This window comes from Rattus norvegicus, chromosome 8 (genome assembly GCF_036323735.1).
Source record: "Rattus norvegicus strain BN/NHsdMcwi chromosome 8, GRCr8, whole genome shotgun sequence".
NCBI classification, from domain to species: domain Eukaryota; kingdom Metazoa; phylum Chordata; class Mammalia; order Rodentia; family Muridae; genus Rattus; species Rattus norvegicus.
The window spans coordinates 72539635-72553430 of NC_086026.1; the positions used below are offsets into that span (position 1 = coordinate 72539635).

The 13796-nt window shown below is 46.8% G+C and overlaps 1 protein-coding gene across 4 annotated transcripts in view; it reads right to left on the minus strand.

The window, feature by feature from the left end:
• Map2k5 (mitogen activated protein kinase kinase 5) overlaps positions 1-13796 on the minus strand; it is a 227780-nt gene that overhangs the window by 19019 nt on the left and 194965 nt on the right. The gene's annotated exons all lie outside the window — the stretch shown is intronic.

A 13796-nucleotide genomic window follows, 5' to 3' on the forward strand; every position in this document is an offset into this window, starting at 1 on the left:
CTGGTGTAAGCAGTTGGTTGGGTGTTTCGTCTCTCTCCTTGTTGTGCTGTCTGTACTAAGGGTCTGGTTTCAAGTAGGCTTTGGCTGTGCATATGCTGCCTTCCGCTCCTACTCATGGCCCTGCAGATGAGGACAGGGGATAGGACTGTGGCAGTGAGCTGGGCAAAGCATGCCAAGGCTGCAGGGCACTCGACTTAGTCTTACTCATTTCTTTGTGGAATATTTATGCTTTGCTGTTCTGGAATAGTCACTCGGCTGAAATCCTCAAAGCCATAGTAAGCAACCCCCTGCCTACTACACATCCATAGTAGTCCTGGACTCCGGGCAGTGGTGAACCTCTCTGAGCCGGCTTTAATGCAGCATCACAGTGGGAGTAGGAGAAAGCCACAGTATCCACCTGAAGGTAAAACAAGGAGGTGCATGGGAGAACACTAGCTCTTGCTCTTTAAAAGATGTCATTGGCTTGGAATAATTTCTCTTTCAGATCTTATTTTATAAGGCAGGATCGGGGTTGGGGATTTAGCTCAGTGGTAGAGCGCTTGCCTAGCAAATGCAAGGCCCTGGGTTCGGTCCCGAGCTCCGAAAAATAGAAAAAAAAAGAAAAAAAAATAAGGCAGGATCTATGTTTCCCAGCTGCCATCTCAAACTCGTAGGCTCAAGAGAGCCTTTCATCTCAGCCTCTTAGATAGCTGTGACCGAAAGCCTATGCCAGTAAGTACATACATAATTTTAAAGTCATCACACACATATACATCAGAATTCTTTCTGAATGTATCAGTCACAAGTTCTGTGCAACCATTTCTTTTATGTCCATCAAGCTGGTTCTGAGAAAACGGACTAAGGTAACAAGTTTGCCCCGTGTGGGTATCAGAGTATGGTACCCTCTATTATGACCCAAGCTGTTTCACATTTGTGCACAGTGATAAGTGCACACACAGACCCCACTCTGTCCCGAGGGGCCTGGCCCACAGTCTCTCCAGATGCCCAGAGCCAAGGGAAACCCTTTCTTCTCTCAAAACTCATTTTACCCATCAAATAAATTCTTCTTATTTCAATTCAATAGACATTTGCTGAGTGTTGGTCTCAGGTTAGGCTGGATGCTAAAGACACAGAGAGGGTGATAAATGGGACCTGCTCAGTCCTCTAGGAACCAGGATCTGGTTTATGACTATTGCCAGTGACAGCTGTGGGAAGGGTAACATGCTAGAGGAAGCTCCCTTCTTAACCAAGCGGCCCTGGAACACAGCAGAAGCTAAATGCTGGTGGCTCAGTAAGAGTTCACCATGTGGCTGGGGAGTGGGCTGTGGCATAACACAGGACAGTGCTCCAGGCACCCAGAGCTGCCAGAACCAGGGGGCTGAGGCAAGGGAATGGGGAGAAAGGAGGGCTGGGTACCTCTATCAGTTTCATCACTGAGTGGCTGATTAATCCTTATCTCTCCTGCTGGGCTGCAAACTGACTGAAGTCAGGACCCAGGGTCCACATGATGCCCCTCCCCAAAGCTGGGTTGGGCACCGTGTGCTGAAGCTCAGGACGGAGCCTGGCAAGTGCTCACTGAGATTCCCCTCCACAGCAGAGAAAGCTCATGAAACAGCCTGCATCGTGAGTGCAGGGGGCTATAATCTTGCTGGTCCTGACAGCCCGCCATGCACGCCTCAAGTGCTTAACCCACTTTTCAGGACCCCAGCCCAGGCTCTGCAGACCTCCTGACAGGGGCCAGACCTGCTCTGGAGAAAGACCTTTCCAGCATCTGCCAGCTTCTGGGGTTGCCTGCCTGTCTTCCGAAAGCTAGAGGGAGATCATTCCAGAGGCAAGACTGTGGTTTAAAAAAAAAAATCATGTTTAATTTAAAAATTAGAAACTGGAGCAGGCTGTGAGCACAGGGGTTGATTGAAACAAAATTTAAATTCCTGTCAAGCCCATTTAAACACGGGGGCCCTTCATAGACAATTAGCTGCTCCCTGTGAATGCTGAATAAACTCAGGCCTGGTCACTGTGAGGAGAGAGGCGCCTACTGTGAGGCACTGAAAAAAAATTAACTAAAATCAGGCGGTATGAAATATTTAGCCTTCCAGTATATCACAGGGGTCTGCAAGTGTAAACAAGACAAAAATCGATTCCTCCGTGCCCTCAAATCAATCCCCAAAATGGCGAGGGCATCTGCTTTTGGTAAATTTTGTTTACATCGGCAGATTTGCCCTAATTGCGGCTGTTTATCTCTCATGGTCCCTGGGGCCCTAATCTCCCGATTACTAATACTTAACACTCATTTCACATCTAAAGCTACTTCTAATCCTCAACAGGTTTGGGGGGCTCTTAAAATGACTGGAGCCTCAGAGGCGGCCCGGCCTCTTTGTGAAAGGCCTATTTTCCTATCTACTACCAGCTGGGCCCAATCATCACCAGGGAGCTCCACAACAAAGGTGCTAAAAGGCTCCTCCACAATGCCTGCTGCTCCGCCGGGGATTGCGGGGATTGCCACGATGAAAAGGAGCTTTGATGGGAAATCTGAACAAGAGGCTAAAGCATTCCAGCCAAATAAAGTTACTGTCATAATCAAATGCTGTCAATCACCATGAAAATCCAATTAAAAAATGTCTCAGCACAGCCCTCTTAAGTGGAAAAATGTACCCTATTTATACAAATTTTTGTCAACTCCACACCGATCCCACAATTAGAAAGTCCTGCTATTAATTGAATCCCCCTCCCCCGCAACTTTAGATGGAGATGCAGGTCGCACTGAAGCCTTCTGAGGGAGCCAAGACAAACACAGGCTATTGGTGTACAATTAAGAGTTAATCGGGTTACATTTGAAAATTCCATTTTTATTTGTGCCAGGGGAACCTTTGCTCGAATAAATGAAGGTTCCTATTCTGCAACTTCAGAATCAGTGACCATTTATACGAAGCTAGCAGAGGAGTGGGAAGCAGGATACGGAAGAAACTAGTCCACACTCCAGCAAATGTCTCTCGGTAGACCAGGGCCTGATGTTTAATTCGAATCTTGAAAATTAAATAGAGGACGGAAGACCCAAATGTCTGCACTGCCTTTTTGTAGTCTCTAAATGGCCATGTGAACCTCAAATTATCTGCAGACAGGTTTAGCACCCTCCCCTCCCCCCATAACTGTATCTGAAGCTGTATGACTCCCAGTCCCCAAAGGTCTCGCTCAAAACTGCTACAAATTAAAAAGCAAACAACCCATTAAACAAATGCAGCTGGCTACAACTGTAAACAGGAGGCTTCTCATATTTCCCCAGTCCCTGACATTCCTGGTTAGACGCATTAATAATTGATAAGAACTGCCTCTATTTAAAAGTGTTTTCTCTCAGGGAAAACAGGTCTGCTACCTTCAACAGTAATTCCCAAGTCCTGCGGACTGGCTTCCGGATCCTTTTGTACCTTCAACACTAACCATTTCTGGGCTTCTGCAACCACTCTACCCATAAGCACTGGCGCACAGGTGGCGTGCTTATGGTGTGCTGACCGATGTGGACCTCAGGCTCCCTGCTTCTATTTCATCGGAGAAGAAGGTGCCAGCCAGGAGGCCTCCTCTAGGCTTTGGCTTGCTAATGGCCCTTTGGTTTGGAATTAATGGTTGGAGGTGAGCTCTCCAGTGGTCAAATGAGAGTGGTGTGGAGCAGAACCTGCCTATCACTGCAGGCTGTTCTCAGTCCAGGGTAGGACCAAGACACTAACAACTGCTCTGCTGTTGATGGTCATGTCGTCCTAGCTTGTGAAATGCTTTGAACATTATCCTGTGAACACAGTAAGGCTCTCGGAGGCTGGCTGCACCTGAATGAGCTCTCCCAGCAGAGAGTCAAGTAAAGTTTTTTTTTTTTTTTTGTTCTTTTTTTTTCCGGAGCTGGGGACCGAACCCAGGGCCTTGCGCTTCCTAGGCAAGTGCTCTACCACTGAGCTAAATCCCCAACCCCTTCAAGTAAAGTTTTAACAGAGCATGTACATTCACAGGGCTGTCCTAACTTACAGTATGTCATAATTTCCAGGGATCAACTGTCCTTGGGTGAGCTTCTTCAGGGGACCTGTTTGTGTTCAGATCTTCCTTTCCAGCAGTGTTTATTGACTGGATTAGTGAGAATGGGGCATGCAGGGAATGATTAATAGCACTTAGCTTCAGAATCAAGGCCCGAGAAAGGCACTGAATTATGAGATCAAGCTCGTCCTTCCGCAAACTTACAATCTATTGGGAAAAACAAACAAACAAACAAACAAACAACAACAACAACAACAACAACAACAACAACTGAGCTTCCCTCTGGCTGTTCCTTCTAGACACCTAGAGGGCTGTAAAAGATAAAACACCACAACAGACCATCTCTGTCCCTGCTGCAGGCTGGAGATGCCCGGTCTACTTAGAAACACACATTTCTTATTCTAACCCCCTCAGATGGTTCCGATGAGCTATGAGGGTTGACTGCACTCACTGACTGGCTCTGGAAAGATAGCATGTGCCAGGTGCTGCTCAGAGTGGGGAGTGAGCCCTGCTAGGGGTGAACCCACAGGGGGAGGACAGAGACCTTAAGAAGGACGAGGGCTGCCTTCTAGGCTGGACACCACACCCAACAGGAGGACCTTCAGACATCTCAGGGTACACAATTTGGGGATGCAGGATACAGTGCAGCTCCCTTAGCCCTCAGTGGATCAGATATGAAGAAAACAGGAGGCCAACCACTCTACCTACTGCACCTAAAATAACCCCTATTCCTCGAGGCTGTGACTGCAACACCCACCTCCGTGTGCCTTGAACTGAGATGCCGAGAAGGTGGCAGCTCCGTAAAACATGGCGCACTGCACGCTGGTGCGCACCAATTGCAGCCTTACACAGGGAAGTCAGAGCTGTGATAAGGGATCGCACTTGGAGCCAGTGAGGCGGCTCAATGGTTAAGGTGCAGCTAACCCTAACTTTCTGAACTTAACCCCCAGGGTCCACACAGTGAGAAGTGACTCCTGAGAAGTTGTCCTCTGACTTCCACATGTGTCCGTGACGCTTGCACATACAACAAATAAATACATGTAATTAAAAGAGAGAAAGGGATCGACTTGAAGGATCGGGGAACATTAACCTCATCTGGAAACGAGCTGTCAAATCACGGTGACTGAGGCTGGGCCTTCTCCATCTGTATCTCGACATGTGCGCGCACACACACACACACACACACACACACACACACACACACACACTCTTATCCTCTAAAGTCTCATAAAGAGAGTAAGCAGGCACATCTAAGGAGCAAAGCCTGTTTGCTGGGGTTATAATCCAGAGTCTTGCTCAAGTGCTAATGTATTATCAGAAATTCAAATTAAAGCTGACTGATTTAGTGCTGTCTCAAGCACCCAGACAGTGACTCTGTCATTGAAATTATATGTAGTCCAAGTGCCAACATGAGCGTCACTAGAGGGTTCCTGTGCATAAGCAAACACAAACATTACTTACTCTAATGGCCTTTAGAACCCGAGGAAAGAAAGGGTGACAGGGCTGTCAGTTGGACTTTGTAAGGATCCACTGCCGTCTGGCAAGGACTTTTGTGCTTAAAGGGGCACTCAGCCAGGACTTCTGTCTGTAAATTCTGAGTGCCACAGCTAATGTGTGTAGGCAAAGTATAGAACCCAAGCAAAAGTGAAGTCTGCAAGGATGAGCCAGATGTTCAGGAACATTCTAAAACGGGTTGTATGTAGCCGGTATGTTGGCACAGGTCTGTAATCCTGGGATTGGGATTAAGGAGGACCTCAAGGAATTGGGATGAGGGAAAAGAAAAAAGAAAAATAACAGACATATTGTACTACACAGGCAATAGCCAGATGTAGTGAACGGCATTCACGGTCACAAGAGCTTGCTAACTGCCCTTGGTACTTTGAAAAGTGTAGGTTCCTCTGGCACCCAAGTGGGTTGCTTGAAGGGGCCTTTTCCTAGCTTCAGCCTCTCCAGTAGGATGTGGTGGTGGTGATGCTGGACAGGCTGGGTTCTGTGCTTCCAGAAAGCTATGTATCATCTCACCTTTGTGTCAACCACAGAGAACCCCATCTCAGAGACCAGATGCCCTGTCCTTCTTCAGCTTCCTTTACCTGCCTCCATGGAACCCTGGCCAGCCCCTTTCCTTTTGGTCTTTCTTGTTAACGAATGCACTTGCTGCTGACACAGTGGATAGAAATCATCTCACTTTGCCAAGTGCATTTCACCTTTCACAGTTATCAGAAGGTCTGTGTCTCACCGAAAAGACACTTGCATGAACCCCAAAGTCATGCTGGGGTCTAAGTGCAGGAGGGGCCAAAATCTAGCACCCTTCATCCTTTGAAAGGGACTGTGAAGATTTCTGATTTATCATATACTTTAATTAATTAGAATAACCAACCAAAGTATCTGAAAATGTAATTACAGACAGGTTCAGGCAAACAGAAGAGCTACCAGTGACAATTTAATTTAGAGAGTTAAAGAAGTTAGCATCTCTTTGCAAGTAATTAAATGTTTAAACAGGTTTTCTGGAGCAGTTTGGTGTTTATTAGCCCCCACCCCCATACACAGAGCCTTCATGGAGAAATGAGAGGCCTCATGTTTGCAGCTGGGCTCAGGGGAGCAAACATCCAAAACTCTGTTGTGCCTATGGTTGAACCCTTCCCTAAGGCCCATGTCTGGTTCTTGTAGACCCTGCCCCTCTGTGGTATTACTATTTATACTGTGGGTTTACTGTTGTATGTGTTTCCTAAGCAAACCGTGAAGTTCCAATACCAAGCTGAGCCCCAGGTTGCTTCTTAGGAACACAAACACCAAACTGGGGGAAGTGCTCACACAGGATGCCGTGTTCTAGAGCACACGGGCAATGCACAGGAAATGTGCAGACTAACAGGCGCTATTAGAACCTACAGAGAAAACCCATGTTTTTAAACAGTTACTGAAGCAGGATAGTAACAGATAAAGACGATTTTGTGCCAGCTTGTTTTTCTGAGATTCTCTCTCACTGAAGGGCGAGAACAGATAATAACTATTAGTAAATCAAACTCCTCTGCAGTATCCAGCTGTGCCTCACGCATTTACATACAGATAGAATGGGTATATGTTTTTAATATGTATGGGATCCGTACTTTTCCCACAGCAGAAGTGCGAGCTGCAAAGGAGGAGGAGAATGGGTTCAGATCAGCATGAGATAATAAAGTGGCCTCGATAAAGTATTAGCCAGCGATTGATCTCAAACCGGGACGCTGCTTTCTTCTGACCTGATTACTTACTATGCATAGATTCCATTAAATAGAGCTTAGACATGGGAAGCTCCGGGAAATGCTCTAAATGCATAGAAGGATCTCCGTGCTGAGCCCAGATTGTAACTGTCTGGGTGCCTGTGGTCCTCACCCGCCTGTCCCTGAGCTATGACCCTCATTGGGGACAGGTTGGGAGGTTAAAGGGCTGTTTGACAGCTGGTGGGAGCCTGACAGAGTCCTCTGGGAGGCTGCTTCCTTTCCCTCCCCCACACCAAGCACTCTCCCTGTGAGTGACTGCCTCCTCCTGAGCTGCTTGTCTGGCCCTGACAGGAAGTGGGAAAGAGCAGAATGCAAAAGTCTGGGAGCTGAACAATCACTGAGGGTCATGGTCCCTTTGAAAAACTGGTGACAACTACGAATTCCTCTTTTCATAGAAAGAAAAAAATGCAAATCTGCACACGCCACACAGGATTCTGCATGTAATTTCAAGCTCTTCACCAATTTCCCTCAAGGCCCCCTGAGTCTCCTGGCTTTGCAGGTGAAGATGTTGAAGTGGGAAGGCCAGGCCTTTTCTTTGGGGTGATACAGGGAAGGGCTGTGGCTCAGGTCCTTGTCAAGCCCCAGCCTGATCTTCACTACTACAGAACCTAAAGGGAGACAGTGCCTCACATGCAGTACCTGTGGTTTGCACAGAACTCCTCTGCATCCTAGCTTCTTAAACATTTAAACAGACAATCTGAATAGCAAAATAAGACCACAATGCCCATCTCAAGTTGCTTTTCTGTTTAAGGATCTAATGTAATATTTTGCCTCTTCCAACCTGATCTTGGACATGATGAAAACATTTCTTCACTGCCTTTGTAGTGTGTCCCCCTTTCAAGTCCCACCCATCTTTTTCCTGGCAGCTGAGGCTGTCTGAAGCCTGCTGCAGGATTTGTCTTCCACCCCTTCAGTGTCTACAGCCTGGAAACTTTTGTCAAGGTTTCCTGGTACATGGCTAACCGGCCAGGGTGTATCATGTAGTTCTTCAATTGTGGAGTCAAGATTGCAGGAACAGAGAGCTGGGCAGTGTTTGATTTGCCTGGCACGCCAGCATGCTGAAGGTTCATGGCTGCCTGCATGGCTGGCTTTACTTCCTGGGGCTTAAAGCCGACTCCTAATTTATGGTTTAGGCTCCTGATGCCTGAAGAAATCTGATGGCCCTCAGCACAAGTGACTTCCCTGCAGATAGATGAGCAGGAAGTACATTTCAAGAGCCATCTACTCAAGGACAGAGGTCTACATACAGGGCTCAATGCTGCTTTGAAGGAGAGGCAGGTTTTAGACCAACCCTGCAGTCCCTTCTGCAGAAGAGGAATTCCTCTAGTGACTGCCCAGTTGGTGATACCCTGCCCAACTGAACTCACCTTTGAGGGTTTGGATTCTATGAGGCTAAGGTCAAAGGGGTTTCTGTTCCAACAGGCATTAGATCAACGGTTCTCAGCCTTCCAAATGCTGTGACCCTTTAATACAGTTCCTTATATTGTGGTGACCCCCCCAACCATAAAATTATTTTCATTGCTATTTCAGAACTGTAATTTTGCTATTGTCATGAATCATAACATAATTACCTATGTTTTCTGATGGTAGCTCGAGACCCCTGTGATTGAATCATTTGACACCCCCGCCCCAAGGGGTCTCCACCCACAAATTGAGAACCACTACAGCAGAGGCTTCCACTGCTCTGAAAAGGTACGGGATGCACACACATGGGTGCTTTGCCTGTTCTGTCTTCTTTGCCTAGAATGGTCCCATGAAAATTGAAACAGCTCAATCTGTCCTTCAAAGGTGCTTTCCATACACTACCCTCTCCACACAGCACTTCCCTAACCACCCTGGTGGGTCCCACAAGTCTATTTTTGCTCCTGTAATGTTGCTGCTTCCCTCTGGCTAGCTGGGCACCTGGCCTTGCCCCTGCAATCTGAGGTTTACTGCCCTTTAAAGCAGCTGTTGGGTCAAGAACAGGACTCTGCTCATAGGGGTCTTTAAATACTTGAATTAGATTATTTACTAGTTTCTATGATCTCATAAGAGGGTATGGATGGTTTTTTTTTTTTTTAAGATTTATTTATTTATTGTATATGAGCACACTGTAGCTGTCTTCAGGCACCAGAAGAGGGCATCAGATCTGATTACAGATGGTTGTGAGCCACCACATAGTTGCTGGGATTTGAACTCAGGACCTCTGGAGTAGCAGTCAGTGCTCTTAACCACTGAGCCATCTCTACAGCCTGAGGGTATGGATGTTAATGACGCAATCTATGGGTGTATTATTATTTGTGTGTTGTATGCAAACCTGTGTGAGACTGTGCCTAACCTGGAGGCCAGGGGTCCACACTGGATGGCCTCCTCTATTGCGGCATCCTATCTTATTTTTAAGACAGGGTCTTGAAGTGAAAACTTCTAGTGTCTTTGGAAAATTAGTTATGTCAAATGATGTTTTGTAGGGGCACACGGGTGAAAGGATGTCTTGCTAAAAAGCAAACATGTGAAAGGACTCTTGATGGAGGAGTATAAACATGACCCCACAGACAGTGGGAGACAAGCACTGAACGTTGGCTTGGCTTGTTCTGCCTCGCTGTTCTTTGCTAACAACACTCATGTGTTGGTTTGCCTTACATAACATTGTTGAGCTCAACTTGTGGTAATGCAGCCATTGAGAGAAACTCACCAAGAACTGCTCGTGAGGTTCCTGAGGCAGCTCTGCTGCTTCTGCAGTCTCACCTCAGGAGAGCTTGCAAGCAAGGCGGTTCCTTCAGGGTTGAGCTACAGCTGCCTGGTGTCTGCCTGCTGAAAGGACTGGACTGAAGCTGCTGGTTTGTCCCTGGTGTCTGCCTGCCGAGAGGACTGGTCTGCAACTGCTAAGTTGTATTTGGTGTTTGCTATGGGACTGAACTGCTGTCCAAGAAGGGTGACCTCGCCTCCAAAGAACTATTGCTGAACAAGTCCACCTCCCCATATCCTAATAACGTCTCTTGTACTACCTCTGCTGGGTGGTGGGCTAGAGGGGAGGGCTATTAAAAGTAGGTTGCAAAAAATTTATGTTTACAGGGTCTCTCACTGGACCTGGAGTTCACTGGCTGGCCAGAGAGTCCCTCCTAGAATCCTCCTGTTTCCACTTCCAGCACTGGGATTATAGACACGGACCATGGCCTGCTTTTATATTTCACTTAGACTTTTTATTTGTGTATGGTGTGCCTGTGTAGGGTGTGTATAGTGTGTTTGTGTGGGGTGTGTATGGTGTGCTTGTGTGGGGTGTATATGGTGTGCTTGTGTGGGGTGTGTATGTGTGCTTGTGTGGGGTGTGTATGGTGTGCTTGTGTGGGGTGTGTATGGTGTGATTGTGTGGGGAGCTTATGGTGTGCTTGTGTGGGGTGTATATGTGTGCTTGTGTGAGGTGTATACATGTGCATGGATATGGGGACAGAGAAGGACACCAGCTGTCCTCCTCTATTACTCTCTGCCTTATGCCTTTGAGACAGGGCTTCTCACTTGAAACTCTCCTCTTGAGCTAGGTTGGCCGGCCAGAGATCTCCTGACACCTGACTAGGGATCTGAACTCAAGTACTCACACTGACACAGTGAGCTCTTTACTCACTTCCTGCCTTTCTTTCTTTTAAAAAGATTTATAAAATTAAAATTATGTGTATAGATGTATTTCCTGAGTGTATGTCTGTGTATTACTTCATGCTCTGTGCCCTCAGATGTCAGAAGAGGGCATTGGCTCCCCTGGAACCAGAGTTACAGATGGTTGGGAGCCACTATGTGGGTGCTGGGAATTGAACCTGGGTTCTCTGAAAGAGCAGAGTGTTCTTAACCACTGAGCTACCTCTTCATCTCTTATGTATGTATGTATGTATGTATGTATGTATGTATGTAGGTACCATTGTGAGTTTATGTGCATCACATTCGTGCAGGGGCCTACAGAGACTAGAGGGTGTTGGCTCTCCTGTCTCTGGAGTTATGGGCAGTTGTGAGCGGCCTGATATTAGGCTGGGAACTGACCTGGGTCCTCTGTAAGAGCAGTACGCACTCTTAGCTGCTGTGCCATCTCCTGAGAACTGGGACTGCAGGCATGAAGCAACATGACTAGTTTGAGTCCTGTCCACCAGAAAACTATGCTAGTCATATTGTCTTTGGCCCTTAACATGCAAGCATTATAAAAATTCCTTGGTCCAGCTTCCTAAGACTCACTTAGGGGATAAAAGCAGCTATCTGCAGAACAACAGAGAGTAGAACTTAGTAGCTATACAGTACACTGAACTGTATTCTGAACCTGAGATTTTAACAGTCTGAATTTAACCTGAGTTTCACATTTACTCTCCAGAATGACGTGAACCACAGTTTTAAAGCTTTATATTGGGTACTGGAGTTTGTACAGGCATTCTGCAAATACAGACATGGTCTGATGCTGTTATGTGCGTGGCCAGGTCCTGGGTCCAGGTGATCTGGCCTATCCATCTGAATTCATTATTTAGGCAGGACCATGTGTGTGCCAGTCACAGCTCCACCTGGAGTTCACGTGAGTTTCCAAAGGGTGATTTGATAACTTCCATATTTCCACAGACTTCGTCTTTGATTTTCTTCCTGTGACTTGGAGGGTCAGACTCATAGGGAAAATTTTGCTAATTCTGTGGGCCCCACAGCTGACACAGCTCAAGTCCAGCCCTCTCTGGTACCCTGCTGGCTAGAGCTACTGTATTGAGAGATAAACTGCATGTTCTCTCTCCCTCCCCCCGCCCCCGCTTTCCCAAAAGGAACAGGCTCCTGGCGCAGCGACAGATGGGCAATGGGCTGTACAGTTGCTGCCTTCCAGAAGAGCCTGTGACTTCAGGTGAGAGTGCCACCAAACAGGCTGCAGGCAGAGAAGGTGAAGGACCAACTGAAGCCATTAATATGTTACAAGGAACAAAGACACGGTTCCTTAAGATGTGACTCAGGCTCAAGAAAAGGGACAGCCCACTATCTTTCCAACTCCCTATTAGGTCTGATTTTTAATTAAAAGCAGCCAGGAAGGTCCCTGCATGACCAGTGCACACAACTCCCTATAATTTGTTACCTCTTCACAACAAGGGTCCGTCAAAGCCCAAATAGTGAACACTGCTGAAGAGGAGAGTAGTATAGGATGGTACTTCCTGTGAGTGTGCTTTTGTATTTTTTTTAAAAATATATTTGCTAATTAAGAAGGTAGGACAGCACACATGAGGGGACACAGTGTAAGTGCCACCCTGCCTTATTCTATGGCAGTTCCTCCTTCCTCAGGGGTGTTTCTTACTCACATATACATCCACATGCATTTATGAGTGCACACATGATCTGCAGGTGTTTTATTTATAAGTGGCCAATTCACTGCAGCATCAAACATGCACTTATACAGATATCTGTTTTATGAAAACCTAATTCTTTGTTTTAATAGCTGAGCTATCCAGCCATAGCACAATAATGACTAGGTAAATGTGTCTCCATTTCTAGAACCTGCTCCAAGCCTTCTCAATTGTGACTAACTGTAAGAACTCCCAAAGCAACAGATACCAAACAAACAAAATCCAACAATAGACAATGAACCCCCCAAAACCACTTAAATGGCAAACCAACAAAACCACCAATCCCCACCTTTAGTCTGGATGTGAAACCCACAGATACAAAGTGCAAAGGTTTGGGGATACATTTTTAACTTGAAGCTTCTAGGAAAAGTGAGAGCTGGTTCAGTGGGACACGAGAGAGAAATGCACTGCAGCTAATACCAGAGGCACATGCACTGTGAGGATGGACTCTGAGGAAACAGAAGTCGGGTGCTTAGAAGGAAACCCTACCCTGTGAGCTGAGATGGTGAACTGCACCTTGTTTAACAAGGCTGAGGCTGGCTCTGATGACAGTCACTTGGCAATGGGGAGCAATACTCAAGTACCAGACAGCGTTGACTAAACTCATTGCCACGAACACTCCATCCCAACAGCGTTCTAACAGCTTGCACTGTCAGATCAACACTCTGCAGTAAATGAATGACCATTTGGGAATTGAAAGGAAGCATTTCTGTTCCTTTCCTTGCTGGAGTAAAAACTGTCATTTGCAGCCATCAAAGCACCTTGCCTTGGAGCTGGGGACAAAGTACCAGGCACCTCGAAGGATCTGTTTCTGAGGAAGGAGCAGAGATTCTCACGACCTTGGTCTCTTTTCATTCTACATGAAGCCAAGAGGCACCCCGACCCCTGACATTCAGGATTCCTGGAGGACTGCCCTGCACTCTACAACTCTTCTTGCTGTCTTGTTTCCTGGCTGGGACTTCTGAAAGGCAGCGCCAGCAGATGTGACCCTCGAATGAAGCAGATGAAGAGAGGTCTGCGCGAAGATTCAAAATGGTAGGTTTTTCAAAAGTGAAACCTAAGTTCAAGGGTCTGAGCTTCAGAGACAGCTACCGAGAGCTGGGTTCCTGGTCAGTGAGAGAGAACGCTTGCTCAGTATTCAGGAGAATCGTGCTCAGCATGGAAAGAAAACAAAACTCTACCCAATAAAGTAAATAATGCTGACTTCCTAACCTGGGGATTT